The 15,079-nt window shown below is 40.0% G+C and overlaps 1 long non-coding RNA gene across 1 annotated transcript; it reads right to left on the reverse strand.

Annotated features, from left to right (window-relative positions):
* Positions 1 to 8,156: 8,156 nt before the first annotated feature.
* On the reverse strand, positions 8,157 to 14,853 carry LOC145428841 (uncharacterized). The gene is made up of 2 exons (XR_013909175.1): positions 14,531 to 14,853; positions 8,157 to 9,287 (listed from the first exon to the last, which is right to left on the reverse strand). It is a non-coding gene; the product is annotated as an uncharacterized LOC145428841 (long non-coding RNA).
* Positions 14,854 to 15,079: the final 226 nt, after the last annotated feature.

Here is a 15,079-nt window from a genome sequence, read left to right on the forward strand (position 1 = left end):
CTCGCTACCAGTACGGAGAACAGAGAAAGAGGGGATCTATAAATCCACCCCCTCCTTCCCACTTCTCTCTATTCCCCCTATTTGTCGGTGGCAGAGGAGAGGCGAGGCTGGAGGTGGTGTGTAGCAGGTCTTCAGAGTAAGCTGTGATGACAGGTGTCACTGGGTCTCATGGGCAGACCTGTGACGAGTGTCCTGCTCACTTACAATCCTCACTTTGGCGCTTTTCACAAGTCACGAACTGATGAGTGCCAAAAGAGGGTACGAGGATTCATTTGCCCGTTTTGTGTTCCCTTAAAGCCGGTCTATGCACTGGGCACTTGCATGAGCACACACAGATGAAAGCACATGCAGTCCCATAATGCCAAGCATGTGAAGTGCACCATTTCTGCACAGAAAAACTTAGATAAGTGTACACATGTGCATGAATCTGCACACACACCCTCCCTCAAGCCTGGCACTACACACACGCCGGCTGCCAAGCCAGTTTAGTGTAGTCTGGGAGAGTTGCTCTGTCTCAGGGCAGGGACAATGCAAACAAAGCCTGTAGCTCCTCCATACAGTTGTTAAATCAGCTCTCCCTCAGGAAAAGAGAGAAGAAACTCAAAGGCACGTCTGTCTCATTTAATATGATTTACAAAAAGGTTTTGTCGGGTGCAGAGAGCTTGTTCACACTCCTGAAAGTCTGCTCCGATGATAAATGATGACCAAACAACTTCATTTAGGGTTGTTTGTGTTTCTAAATGTACATGGCCTGGTGTTGGCTTTTCATAAAGCTGTACAATGGGTTCTGTGAAGCAAATTAATTGTACAAAAAAACAGCATTGACTTGCTGTTGCCATTAGTGTAAGTGCCAGGTATTCCTTGTTATGTCAGTTTGTGTTGTTATCATGTGAGCTCACAGGGTTCTCACACTTAGCATGTGATGTAAAAGGAAAAAAGAAACAGCCATCAGCTCCGGCACAAATTATTCAGTGTTAGAGAATAGTGCTATTAAGGCTGAATTATGGGAGCGATCAGCATTAAGAAATCAAATACGTGTGTGTGTCTACCGAAGGTATTCCCTTTCACCTCAGTTAATCTGATGCTAGCTCAGCAGTTGAGAGCTAACCTTTTTCTCTCCCAAGAGCCCCGGCTCCTCGAGTGACGTGATCACAGCAGGACAAGGCTAGGATATATGGCCAGGGAGGAGCTGACCATTCATCAGATCATGGCAATTAGTGCATTTCCATTTCACATGGGATCTCAGCAGGGATACATACTCATGAAGTCCCCCTTTTCTATGTGAAACAGGGGTTGGCCCGGTCCTTCTTTTATCCTGGAGCCCTGTTCAAGGAGGCTAATGAACATCGGCCTGATACCTCTCTACTCCAGGAGGGCGGCTCCTATTCAACCACAGTTCCTTCTGTGAAAATACATTTAAGAAAGGCAGAGTCAAAGCCAATTCAGCAGACACACCACTCCTCTCCCGCTCTCATGCCCCACTGTTTTTTCTCCCTGCTGTGGCACACAAATGGTCAAAGGCCAGTTCTACCTTTTAACGCTATGTCAAGCTCAAAGGGAGGCTCGCAGGGGATATAGAAGAGAGCTGTGTTTATTTAAACATGTCTTTATAAAGCAGTGGGGGGACGTGTTAAATACAGTCTGGAATGGCCTCACTGTACTTACCAGGACATGAAGAAGTGAAGCTGCAGTGTTGGCTGCTGCTGCTGCTGCAGGCCTCTTAGGTGTCACTGTCACTCAGGCGCTTCCTAAAGCCTCTTTAAATGCCACCAAAGCTCTTTAACTACACTGTGTCAGAGTGTCTATGCATGCATGTGATCCTACTGACAAGATTAAATTCAATCTTAACTTCTTTAAATGTATTATGATTTGAGAATATACCATTACTTTTTTTTGGTACCGACTTACCCAATCAATTATAAATACAGTAAATGTTATTTAAAAAAAAGCGTTCTCTATGTTGTGCATTTATCACATAACTGTCCTTTTTCCAAGAATAGAAGATCTGAATATGAGTTAATAAAGCCAGTGACATTTTCACCATTCACTGAATACATTTCACATGTGTCTAAAATGCCAACCAAGTATTTATCACTGCCTTTTACATAATATTCAGTTGTAATTTAATTATATAATTTCTAATTTAATAAAAGTGCTTTAATTTTTTATTTTATTTTATTTTTTATTTTTGCATCTAAGTTCTTTATCATATTTGGACTTTGTAAATGTAACTCAGTTTGACAGATTCACCGAAGAGATTCATTCTGATTACACTTTCTTTCACTAAAAATCCTCGCCTTATTGATTCAGTCTATGAGAGTAAACATGTGTTTAGTTATTTTTCCATGGCTAATAGCAGGAGGTTGTCACGGTTGACATTGTGCAGAACTGCAGGAAGATGCAACCCTGTCCGTTTGTCATGCCTGGAGTTCATCACAGACTTGTCATTGCTTTGATCTTCGACTGCTAAAGCGCCTCATAAGAGCCTCCCAAACTGGGTTAATTTGTGCTAATAACGAGACTGTTAATGAAGACCTCCACTGGTCATTGGCTTAAACTAATTAATCACTGACCTAGCTTAAACGAGGGGGGGTAATTGAATAACTAAACTATGGACAATGATTTCCCTGCAAATTTACCAGGGTTGACTTTGTTTGTGATGCAAACATGTTTTTGTTTTTTTTTATTATCGAATTTTATCAATATAAAAATGTATTCATAATGTTTTTTAAGGAGTTTTATTAGGTAATAAATAGATTTAATATCATTAGCATTAACCTGTGGTGTGTCCATGCATCATTTTGTGGGGACACTGTAATTTGCTCTAACAACTCCCTGCAAGCCCATCAGGCTCAAGGAGGACATTTGCATTTATGCAGATTAAATTAATCTGTTGATCTCCATGTCTGACTAATGAAGAAGACGTCATGTGTGGATGGTGAGTGGATATGGATGTCTGTGCGCGGACGGGTTAATTAGGGAAACTGCGCTGGGCTTCCCAAAAAGGTCACACATTGCCATAGGCTTGAATACATTCTCTTCTCTTGACATGCCACAAAGTGACAAGTGCAATGACAGTTTTACTATTTTTTTATCATATATATATATATATATATATATATATATATATATATATATATACATACATACGTATATGTTTAATAAGTCATCTTAATTATTTACTTTAATCCATTCAGTTCACGTAATTTGCATTAACAAATACCTTACTCTTGTACTCATATATATTTGATGTATTTGATCTGCCTTACAGTTCAAGGACTGTATGTCTTGTATAATGTGAATTTAACACTTAAAAGTTTTAAAAGTCTTGATTAGTGTAAAAAAAAAACGAGACTTTAAAAAAAATTAAATCAAACTGCAGTTATCCCATTTTAAAATGTGGGTGTGAAAACATTTTCCCTGCTTCATGTTTTCTTTAGCTGTCTCTTCTCTCTTCCCCTGATCTGTCTGATGGTCATTGCTTCCTTGTCTCATCAAATTATTCAAATACAGCCTACCTGACAAGGCACAGTCACTGGCTGCTATTCACACATGGACAACAGATTTTGTTGGTTTTCAGACAGAAAACAGTAGAAAAGATATTGACGCACACATTGACACAACAGAGTAAGATAAGAAAATATGATGTGAACTTATTTTGCTTTAACAATCTCTTGATTATTTAGAAAACGGAGGCAATAACTTTCTGGAAGAAAAAAAGACATTTTAGCTCGATCTCTTGGCCAGGATCACGTTACTTTGTTCACAAATGATTTTACTCATGAGGTGATTCTTATTCTCCTGCAGGACCTTTGGGGTGCTCTCCTTATTGGTTTGGGGGAAACACACAGGCAAAGACAACACACCACAATGTAACATTTTTAAGCATGTGAAAGAATTTCATAAACATTTTCAGATGGTATCATATTTATTAATTAGTGTTTCTTGTTGAATATTTATTTTTATGGGGTTGTTATGCTTTTAATGGACAGGAATAATTCTAAGAAAACAGGAAACATGGGAGAAAGAGGCAGGGAGGGATGATATGCAGTCTAATTAATTAAAGAATACATAAATTATATTATTTATCTCACCATTTAAAACTTTTAGCATTGTATTTTTTTATTTTTTTATTTTTTTTAAATATAGTCATTTATATCTTAATAAATGCCCTTGTATCTGCATAAAGTAACACAAACAGGTGGCAATAATGGATAGTGGAACCTAAAGTCTAAACTATTGGTACACTACATGTTCAGAGTACCTCAAGTGTTTGTAGGATTAAGCCACAAGATGAAGATGATCCCTCAGAACAGCTCTGTATTTATTTGAAGTGACCCATGTGAAGAAGTGGATGTTTACCAGCAAAATGCCTCCCAAAAAAGCATTTGTTGATAGACACACTAGCAGTTAAATTAAAAAATCATTTAATAAATGAGTCAACCTCAGCTTCCTTATTAAAAAGTATTATTTGTGTTTTACCAGTGAACACTTACATCCACATTTCTGTACAAGTTTGTCATTGCAGGAGTACTACTCTACTATTATGAGGCTTATTTAAACTGGTAAATTGTAAGCAGTCCAAATTACAGGTGTGCATCATTGATCCCAACCAAACCATACAAATATCTCACTGTTTCTTTCTTTCTTTTTGTCTTTTAACCATTTTTTTTCTTGTAACTGGCTTAAATTGCACAAAGTTCACCAAACAAATACAGGCCAGAGAACTCACAGAGTTTGCATCCTGCTCGAATCCTGCTCATATGCTACATTCTCATTTCCTCTGCATCTAGGTGTTGCATTTTCAGGAATGCAGATATCAGACAGTCAATCACATGGCAGCTCAGTGCATTTACGCATGAAAGCACAGTAAAAGAACAAAAAAAACCAAAAAACAAACATCTACAAGCAGAAGGTTTCTAGGTGAAAATGCTTTGTTATTGCTAGAAAACAGTGCAGACTGCTAGACTGCTTCAAGCTGAGCAGAAGGGAACAGTAACTCAACCACTCACTGCAACCAAGATGTGAAGAAGAGCATTTGTGAAAGCACATCACACCGACAGACTCAGTCTGACAAAGCACCATTGAAATAAAGTGGAACAGTTGATTTACATTATGAATATGCATATGCAGCCATCAGAGTGTTGCTCTGATGCCAATATGGACAAAAATCTCACGGGAATGTTTGCAGCACCTTCACACAGAATTAAGAGAGGGACTCTAATGCAGGCAAAAGGAGGCCCAGCCCTGTGCTAGAAAACATATCTGGTGGGCATATAAAAAGTTGCATTTGGTCTCAAAATTTTGTCATACCTTTAAGGTGAGGTAATGATAAAAACTTCATAAAACTTCATCTTGAGTGTGCGAATGTAATTCTAATATTCTAGTATTCAAGCAGTCATGTAAATGAAAGATTGCAACAGTGTATGAAATTCCCCTTTGACAGTGAGTTAGGAGTTAGATGCATTTGAGATGTGAGATCCTGTTGATTTTGCGCATACAGCTGTTCCCATTAGGTCCTGTAAAAATAAGTCAGCTTATTTATACAGAAGCTTTCTAAAAAAACAAACTTCTAGCTTCTTTTAAGAGTTGTTTTGGCAAGGTATCTACTCGCACCAGCCTTGAAAAACACCTGAGGGTTCAGGTAGTAGTGAGTGGGCCGGTATTAACAGATTTCATACCAGCCATTGTGGTGCACCATGGCTTGGAATGAGCCAAATCCCTCTTTGGGTCTGCCTAACCAAACCACAGCATCTCACTTTGTTTGAATAATATAAAAAGAGAACTTTGTGCTGACACTGAAAATGAAACAAAGTAAACAAGCACAGTTTAAGTGACACAGCGGATTCAAAAGATAAACATGTATGACTGAATAAATGGATTACATGTTCCCCTTGACAAAATAGCTTTCTGCACCTCTGGGATTTTTGAGTTTGCCAAGTGTTGACTGCCACACCCTACCAAGTGAATAGATCTGGAGTACAGGGGGTGTGCTAACTGATCCTTGGAGTTTTTGAGCAGTGTCAGTAATATTTTCCTACTGACGATCACCAGATTCATTATGTAAACACTATGAGGATATAAATCCCTCATGATAAACCCCCAATAACAGTCAGTATATAGTTTGAAGATATTCAACATTCACCTTCAGTGGAAGAAAATGAAACTTTTCTGCTGGATAAACCAAGAGCAAAACTATTATTATATTGTATTATAGCATTTCAAGCTCCTTAATGGTTGGTTGATCATAATGTAAATGTTGGATTGGAGAAAAAGAGATTTAAGATGCAGCTTTAAGATGTGCATGTTATCTTTCTCTGTTTTTTCTTAACCTTTTGAAGTAGAACAAATAAATAAGGAACAAGGAACAAAATAGTTCCTTGATCTCAGCTGTTGCAGAATATGCAAAGAGGATTGGCCCCGCAGATGCGGTGAAGTGGCGATATTAGTTTCATGGGCGTCAGTGCTGGCAGCTCCACTAGAGATGGGGAGAGCAGGGCGCGCTGCAGCATGTCTCTGTTACACATGCATTATTTAAAGAACTGTGGGAATTTGACACAGGATCCAGGCTACTGCAGTGCACACTTTGTAGGTGGGTAGAGGAAAACTTTAACTTTGAGTATCAGATTTTTGAAAAAATAAAATCTGAAGCTGAAATTTGTTGTATTTGCAGAGTTTGTTTCTTTGTGACACTGGTGAAGCTTCTTCTGCATAGTGTAAGGCGAGAAGCAAATTGTCTTAAGCAGTAGGTCTACTAGTAATAAACTGATCAGCATAAATCAGCATTCTTCTGCATGTACACATACACCTTTACACACTCACAGTCTCCTAGATGATACCCCCTCCCTGCTGTCCCCTTTGATGTGTGGACTTGGCAGTAAATTCTTGGGCTCTTTTATGCTCATTCCTATTTCGATTAGTGAGGTTAACAAGCTGCTGCAGCTCAGGCTAATGAGACTGTACCACGAAGAGGGGTCATCAGAGGTGGGGTGGTGGTGGTGGTGGGGGGGGGGGGGGGGGGTAAGAATGGATGACTCAGTCCCCTTCCTTCTTTGTTAAATGAGATGGAGGGGGAATCCTAAACATGTGCTTTTCACTCATGTGTCATAGAACAGACAAGAGTGTGCGATTAAAATGAAACAAGACAATGAATTGTAAAAACAGTGGACACTTAACCTCTCTCTGTCATATCAAGCACATTAGCTTTCAAAGTAAGAACAAGGCTGTTCTTACTTTGACTGAGGTTGTTACTTGTTAGATGCATGCACACGCAAGCGTACGGCTTACTAACATGGGGTCTTATGCACCCAATCCCGCTGGGGACAGATGGGCAGACAGAGAGGGGGGCCTCATTAAGGCAGGATGTACCAGGATGCAGTAAAACCTCTACTTTCCTTTCCTGTCTTTCTCCTGTGCTTATTCACAGCACACAGTGCTTTCTGGATATCACAAACACATGGTAGGGGAAGAGACACGGGATCACTTGGTCACACAAACAAAGCCATCACACATTATTCTATTGTGTCAAGAATATTCTAGTTTAGCTACCTGTTTCTTAACGGTGGAATTGTTCTAAATGTAGTTTTCCAAAATATAGTGTCCCTGTAAATTATGGTTCCTATAAAACCCTTGTATCATTTTACTCCCAGGATGCATAGCATGTAAAACAAGTATTCTCTTGTTGTGTCCTGTGTGTGTGTGGATATTTCCTTTCACCAACAACAGGTGTGCCTACTGCTGTATAGCTTACTGCTGTATAACAACACATAGCTTAAATTATTTGCATCTGTTTTTAATATTCTAGCATATTAATATTCTAGTGAAATAGTGTCTCAATAAAAGTTCAAAAATGTCTTCTTTTTTGTAGGCAGCCTTTAAAACACTATGGCAGCCCTGCTTAATGGGGTCTGCGGAGCAATGGGAATGACAACTCTGGCTGTATGGGTGTCTCCAAACCACTCATGGCAAAGTTCAGCTGGGGTAAACAGCTGATCTGGCACACCTGCTCTGGGAACCAGGATAAAAGCCCTCCAGCACATTTTGGTGATAGCACACTCTTTGTCGGTTCTGATTTTCTTTTAGTTTAGGTTCTCAACACCTGGCAGTCTCCCCATTGTCTCTCTCTCACACACACCAACACCACTGATGAACAGACATTTTTCAGTTTGCTTTTTTGTTTATTTTGTAATATCTCAGTTTAATCTTTCACTGTCATGTCCTTTCATTTTTTTGTTGTGGCATGGGGGCTGGGCCATAGCAACATGCAAAGTGAAGACAGGCTTTCAACTTTGAGAAGATTAGCTTATTATGACTCATTTTTGTAGGCCTCAACATTATGTATGAAAACATTAACCAGCCCACTGGAGCCTCATTACAACATACTAAACATTTTGTGGGGCTCAGTATGCTAGCAAAACAAACTGAGAGTCTTGCATTAGTGTCCCCTGGTGACCAAAAGGTTAGGCTGTCATTTAGCCGTTATGGTTACATACTGTAGAGATCAGCTGTGATTGCTGGCCAAGTGAAAAGACAAATGAGTAAATGATGAGAAGTGGTGAACTTGTCTTGTCTTGTCTCTAGCAGCATCAACACTCCCCTGCTGTGTCTGTGGCCGTCTGCGGTGTTGTCCTAATAAGGCCAATCAGTGCTGACACACAGCATACTGTAGTGTACACTCAGTCCTCAAGTATCCAGCCCCTGTCAGTCAAGTTAAGAAGGTGGGAAAGAACCTTACAAACATATGAACATGGTAGGATATAGATTCTTCCTTTTATCCTTTCATTTAGTCATTATTCTCCCTCTGTGTTCCTGACCAATAACAATGCATGGGCTCAGTGTGAGACAGACTTTCTGTAAATTTACAGACACAAAGTTGACATGCCTGTTGCTTAGAGCTACGGAGAGGACATTGATCTCTGCAGAAAGAAAGACAACATAGAAGAGAAAAGACAGTGATGCTCAAAATCTTCAATATGGGGATTCCGATATAATTGAATCGAGCTGCACCTCGGGGGAAATGAGTAGGGCAAGAGGAGGGGTTAGCGGAGGCAGAAACAGTGGACATCAGGATAATAATGATAATTAAATTAAAAGGTTACTCACCTACTCAGTCACTCAAGGGGGGAGACAAACACTGCTCCTGGAGATGCATCTTCCAGTCAATGAGACCTATCACAGCACTGCCTAATTGAGGCCATGTATGTGTGTCTAATGACAACAAGGGGATTGGACCCTCAAACGCCTCCCAGGGGCTCCACTTCTAATTGGTTAATTAATCCAGAGCTCGTCTGTAAAGCCAGGGGCACAGAGTAGAAGAGGAGGGAGAGAGGTAAGAACAGAAGGCTGGAGGGATGTGTGTGTGTGTGTGTGTGTGCGTGCGTGCGTGCGTGCGTGCGTGCGTGCGTGCGTGCGTGCGTGCGTGCGTGCGTGCGTGCGTGCGTGTGTGTGTGTGTGTGTGTGCGTGTGTGTGTGTGTGTGTGGTGGGTATATGTTTGTGTGAGTTGGAGGAGCAGAGGCAGGCAAGTTTGACAATGACATCAGCAGTGTCAGAGTGGATATTATCCCTTAAAGCTCCACATATCTCTCACTAAGTCTGGGGGAATAAAAGCTGCCTCTTTTATGAGATCCTCCTTTCATTCTATAATTTCACAGCATAGATGATCATTGTTTATTTATTTATGTTATGTTTATATTTATGTTTTTATTGATTGTTGTTCTTAAACTCTTCAATGTTCCTTCCCTGTTCGGTAGAGATGGGTTACAGTAGGCTGCAGGGAAGGGCAGCCATGTAGAGTCCTCGTCTGGGTGATAGTCACTGAAAGAGACAAGTTTGTAATTTGCCCTTAGACGTAACACATCACATATTGGATTCTTGCATAATATCCTGGTTAGATGAGGTAAAATAAGAACTGGCAATCATGATCGAACTAAAATCAAGCAGAAATGATCTAAATTGGTTAGTGTGTTTTGCTTTATTCAGGACCAAACATTTATTTCTGAGATGAGGCAGCTTCTTTGTAACAGTGAGGACATTGTTTCCAGCTCAGTGGTGTGTTTTTGCTAATTTGTTTATCATGACTGCTGTTTGTGAATATTGATGATCTTTTTTTTTCATTCTTGGCTCCCAATTATTGAGAATTGAGACCATTTTTCAGAACTAGGAGACCTTTGTATATAGCGAAACATTAACTTTTGAGTATTGACCACAGTTCTGCTCTCCTAGTGGCCATTTTTTACAAAGATTGCAGGATTTTTTCCTTTGTGTGATTACTGCTGTTGTGTGAGTAACTGTGCTGTACTGGTGTCAGTTCCTCTAAAACCACATCAAGCTGGTATTTGTGTTTATTGCTCAAACTGTATAAATTACTTCATATTCACAGACATAATGGAGTCAAACCACAAAATTGTACACATACTCAGGCACCCATATATACACAGTAAATGAAAAATAGAGCAGACATACCAGGAAAATGCAGTCCAATCACAATGTGTCTTTAATACCGAAACATGCACACACACATGCATAAATACTCTGTATGAACACTACATTCTGAAGTGTATGGAGTCTTGTGTGTGTGTGAGCAGGGTCAGTGAATACAGTTAAAGGATTTTGATGACTGAGAGATTCTGTACACACACTTCTAATCCCGTTCATACTGCTGGTAAAACAAACACAAAATGAGGCAGCTGCAGCACAGAGAGCACTGAAGATACAATCCAAAACTGAGCACTGTTTTGGAGAACTACAATGTCCCAAAATGCTAAAGACGCAGTCGATTTCCGTAATTATTTCATTAGAATAATAAAAAATAAGCTCTGAATATGTTAGACAGTTGAACACTTTTTCACCAAATAAATAATTAGGGGTTTATGTGTGCCTTAAGAATTATTTGCATATGATCTGGAAATGTACATTTAGGCTTTTTCTCACATGTATTCGTATATTGTATGAAATCACTTTTCACATAGCTCTCTTTAAATTGAGAAGGAGCAAGAACTGCATTTAAAACTGCATTTAAGGCATGTAGCCACAAGATTATTATTGCTCATATTACCTGCTTACCAAAATGTTGGTATAATACAGGGTGTATCAAAAATAATCTGCCAATTTCAGACGTCTTTGATTCCACAGCCGTTTATGATCAAAACATGTACTGTGAGAAAGTGGGGATTCGTGAGTTTGACCTGGTTGTCAGTAGGTAGCATAACAACTGCAGTGGCTGCAGTGACTCCAGACATGCTTGAAAATTATGGAATGAGCTTAATTATTGCAGAGACTTACACCAGGCATCTGGAGACACCTTGAACACTTGTGAACAGATTTGCATGTAAAACTTTATAATTAGTCATGTGTGAAGTGTTTATGTCCATTACTTTAAAAAATGTAGCCTTTGATTTGTTTTTGATCCTTTTTGATATACCATACATTGTTTTAAATTGATTCAACATAATAACTGTATTCCCAGTGGCAGTTTCTGTTTACGCCTCCCTATTATCGGGCCACATTCGATCCACGAGTTACATTCATAGAGAATGGAGCTACATTGTCCAAGCAAGGACACTTTTAGGATATTTCTACTATTTCTCCCTTCATTATTATGACAGTTATCTTGACAGCACAGCTGTCATTACGATTACTGCCTTTGAGTCTTACTAATGGTTGTGCAACATTTTTCCAGCTGATAGGCCTTCAAACACAGTCTGTTACTCCAACTCGACTTTCTGGATCACGTCTCACTACTACCTTAAGCAATAAGCCCCATCAAAATAGTCCCTTCTACTATTTTAATCCATGGTTGTTTTTATTTTGAATCACAACTTCCTTGTACTTCAGAGTTACTTAACTGTAGATACACTGTCCTGACCTGTTTTTGTCTTATTTAAGCACATTTTGAGCATATGTTGCTTTGCAGTATAGCTGTTTACTTTTCTTCACTTGTTTGACACATGGCTAACATATTGTTATGCTTTATGTTTCATATGTCATGCTTTTCTTTTTCTCGTTTTTTTAACACACATCGTGGTGTTTTTCTGTTGCTTTTATTAATATTTATTTTCCCAGACACACGAGTCATTTTTAGGCAAAAGAAGACCAACATTCACCAATCCCTGGAATACTCAAAGTCAACAAAAACAAATGATTTCTGTAGTAGTTGAGCTCTAAAGATGAGCCGTGGTGGTCTACGAGAAAAACATGGCCCCGGTCAAATCAAGTGTTTGTCTTGGACACTTCGACCCTGAGGCAAAGACAAGTGCAGCACCAAGCAGACTGTATGTGACATGACAGAGCTCCAAATAAAACCAAATGGACACACACACACACACACACACTGCCTGGAAAAATAGTGTGCATGTGGTCAGAGTGTCAGTCATCAAGGTGTAAACGATGCCCACATGCTCATACATGCACACTATGTTCTATGTAGACATGTAAAGCATACAGGAAGTCGTGTTCCTCTTGCGTGCATTCTATCCCCTTAGCATCTTTCTCCCTCAAGCCCTTCAGGTCAGGGATGTTAAAGTAAAACACATGTACAGTAAATAGACACAAGCAAATCAGGGCAAACAGAATAATGGCTCTACATTTGTAGTCTCTGTAGCATCAAATTTTCCACTGAATTTTCCATTAGAAGCAACTGGAGCCAAAATGACATTGTTTCAAATTGTCCAATGTTTGTTAGTATTTATCTGTCAGTGTCTGCATGTCTGAGATTGTGTTTAGAAGTTTAATGTTGGTCTTTCACTTATTGCAGTGTGTGTGTGTGTGTGTGTGTGTGTGTGTGTGTGTGTGTGTGTGTGTGTGTGTGTGTGTGTGTGTGTGTGTGTGTGCGTGTGTCGCCTTGTTTCCTCATACATCAAAGAACAAGGCGAGGAGTGTCAGAAGTCATTTGGCCACGATGGAGCCACACGGCACGCTGCCATTCACTTCGAATCAGCCACACACTGAGAGATCCAGCTCAGCCTGTAGGGGATGGCCATTGCTATACACACACCCACACACACACACACACACACTATCTATCTATCTATCTATCTATCTATCTATCTATCTATCTATCTATCTATCTATCTATCTATCTATCTATCTATCTATCTCTCTCTCTCTCTCAATATATGTACACATATATATCAAGAGACAGAGAGCGATTCATTACTCCATCTCATTGTGGCTCACAGACACACAAAACACAAGGGCTCCAGTGCGTCTCATCACCCAGCCTCTGGTCACTCCTCTTAACCGGACGGAACACACATGCCTAAAAGAAATGCAAAGACACCTACAATCCACATAGACTCATACTGACACAAAGATGTCAACTAAAACACACATTTAATACACATGCACATGCACCAGACAAGTGCTGTCTCTCCAGTTTATTGTCTTTCCATCCTACACCATATCAGAGATTTCTTTACTTCCCCACTGACTTTGCTGTCTCCCTCCTTCCTCTCTAACCCCCCCTCTCCCTTTCAGAGATTTCAGAGAAAATAGCTAAGGGCCAGATTAGAGGTTGGCTGCCTCTTTGCATTACCAGCAAAGATAAATATTCCCAGGATGACTCCCATTGCCTGGAGGATGTTTATATGTGTACATGCTGCTCTACATCCCAAGACACACACACACATTTGTGGACACTGACACATGTACGTATGTGAGCACATGTGCAATTCTAAACACATGCACTCTGTTGTTATTCACTTTTGCTCAGTGCGACAGGGTAGATCAAGCATTTGTCTGCCTTTTACAGGCTTTACAACACTGTTACCTGTAGATGTGTTTGTGTGTGTGTGTGTGTGTGCATAGTGGCCAGGTGATGAATGCCAACAGCTGGTCTGTGATGTCACTGTCACAAGCTTAAGGAAGAACGTGGAGATGACACTGTGGGCGACTGCCATTCCAGGAATGTTTTTTTTTATATGATCCAGTTGGTTATTTAATTACAGTTTGGCAACACTCAGTTGGAATGATGATTACCATTGAATATCTTACTAATTTTTATTATAGTACAACATAGCATATTTATCTACTTTCTGCCCTTAGACAATTTTTATTTTTATATCAGCATTTTTAAATTTGTACGCAAGTTTTAATAGACAACAACATAATATGTGGGCCTGTAGCCACAAATATCACTTGCAAGATGCTATTATACTGCCTTCCTCGTGATTTACCGGCTCTCCACTAAACAAATTTACAAGTAAACATCATCAAAGGGTTTATTTGGAATCACCTTCAACATCACTCTGGGTTCTTGGCTAGCTTTGTGTTAGCATGGTGTCTGTGCAGATGCTTGCATAAGTTTTGTTAGCAGTATAATGTGGTTGTTTTTGTCCTGATGCAGTTTGCCCTTTACCTTCATGCTCTTGTCCTTTTGTGCTTAAAAATAAATTTTTAAAAAGTACTTTCCATATCTATGCTCCTCAAAAGCTGTAGACCACACCACAGTTTTCTTCCTCTGACACATGAGCTGAAAGTGAATTTTCTTCTTGAAATGTGCAGGAAGAAAATGTTTGTTTGTTTTTTTTCTACCTGTCATTTTCCTGTTCACATGCAGCACGGTGGCACGGTGGTTAGCACTGTTGCCGCACAGCAAGAAGGTCCTGAGTTCAATTCCACCATCAGGCTGGGGTCTTTCTGTGTGGAGTTTGCATGTTCTCCCCGTGTTTGCGTGGGTTCACTCCGGGTACTCCGGCTTCCTCCCACCGTCCAAAGACATGCAACTTGTGGGGATAGGTTAATTGGATAATCCAAATTGCCACTAGGTGCGAATGGTTGTCTGGCCCTGTGACAGACTGGCGACCTGTCCAGGGTGTACCCTGCCTCTCGCCCTATGACAGCTGGGATAGGCTCCAGCGCCCCCCGCGACCCTGAAAAGGATAAGCGGAAGCGAATGGATGGGATGGATGGATGGACATGCATAAACATGGTCCATAATTACTGACAAAAGAAGATGAGCACAATTGCTGTTTGTAAGTAGGTGCTTTACACGTGCTTTCATGGTCATGTGAACTGGATATTTTGTTTGGTTTTAAATTTTACTTTTGGTTTTGTGTTTTTTTTTTTCAATTAATACCTTTT

The sequence above is a fragment of the Astatotilapia calliptera genome, chromosome 5 (assembly GCF_964374335.1).
Source record: "Astatotilapia calliptera chromosome 5, fAstCal68.1, whole genome shotgun sequence".
Lineage (NCBI taxonomy): Eukaryota > Metazoa > Chordata > Actinopteri > Cichliformes > Cichlidae > Astatotilapia > Astatotilapia calliptera.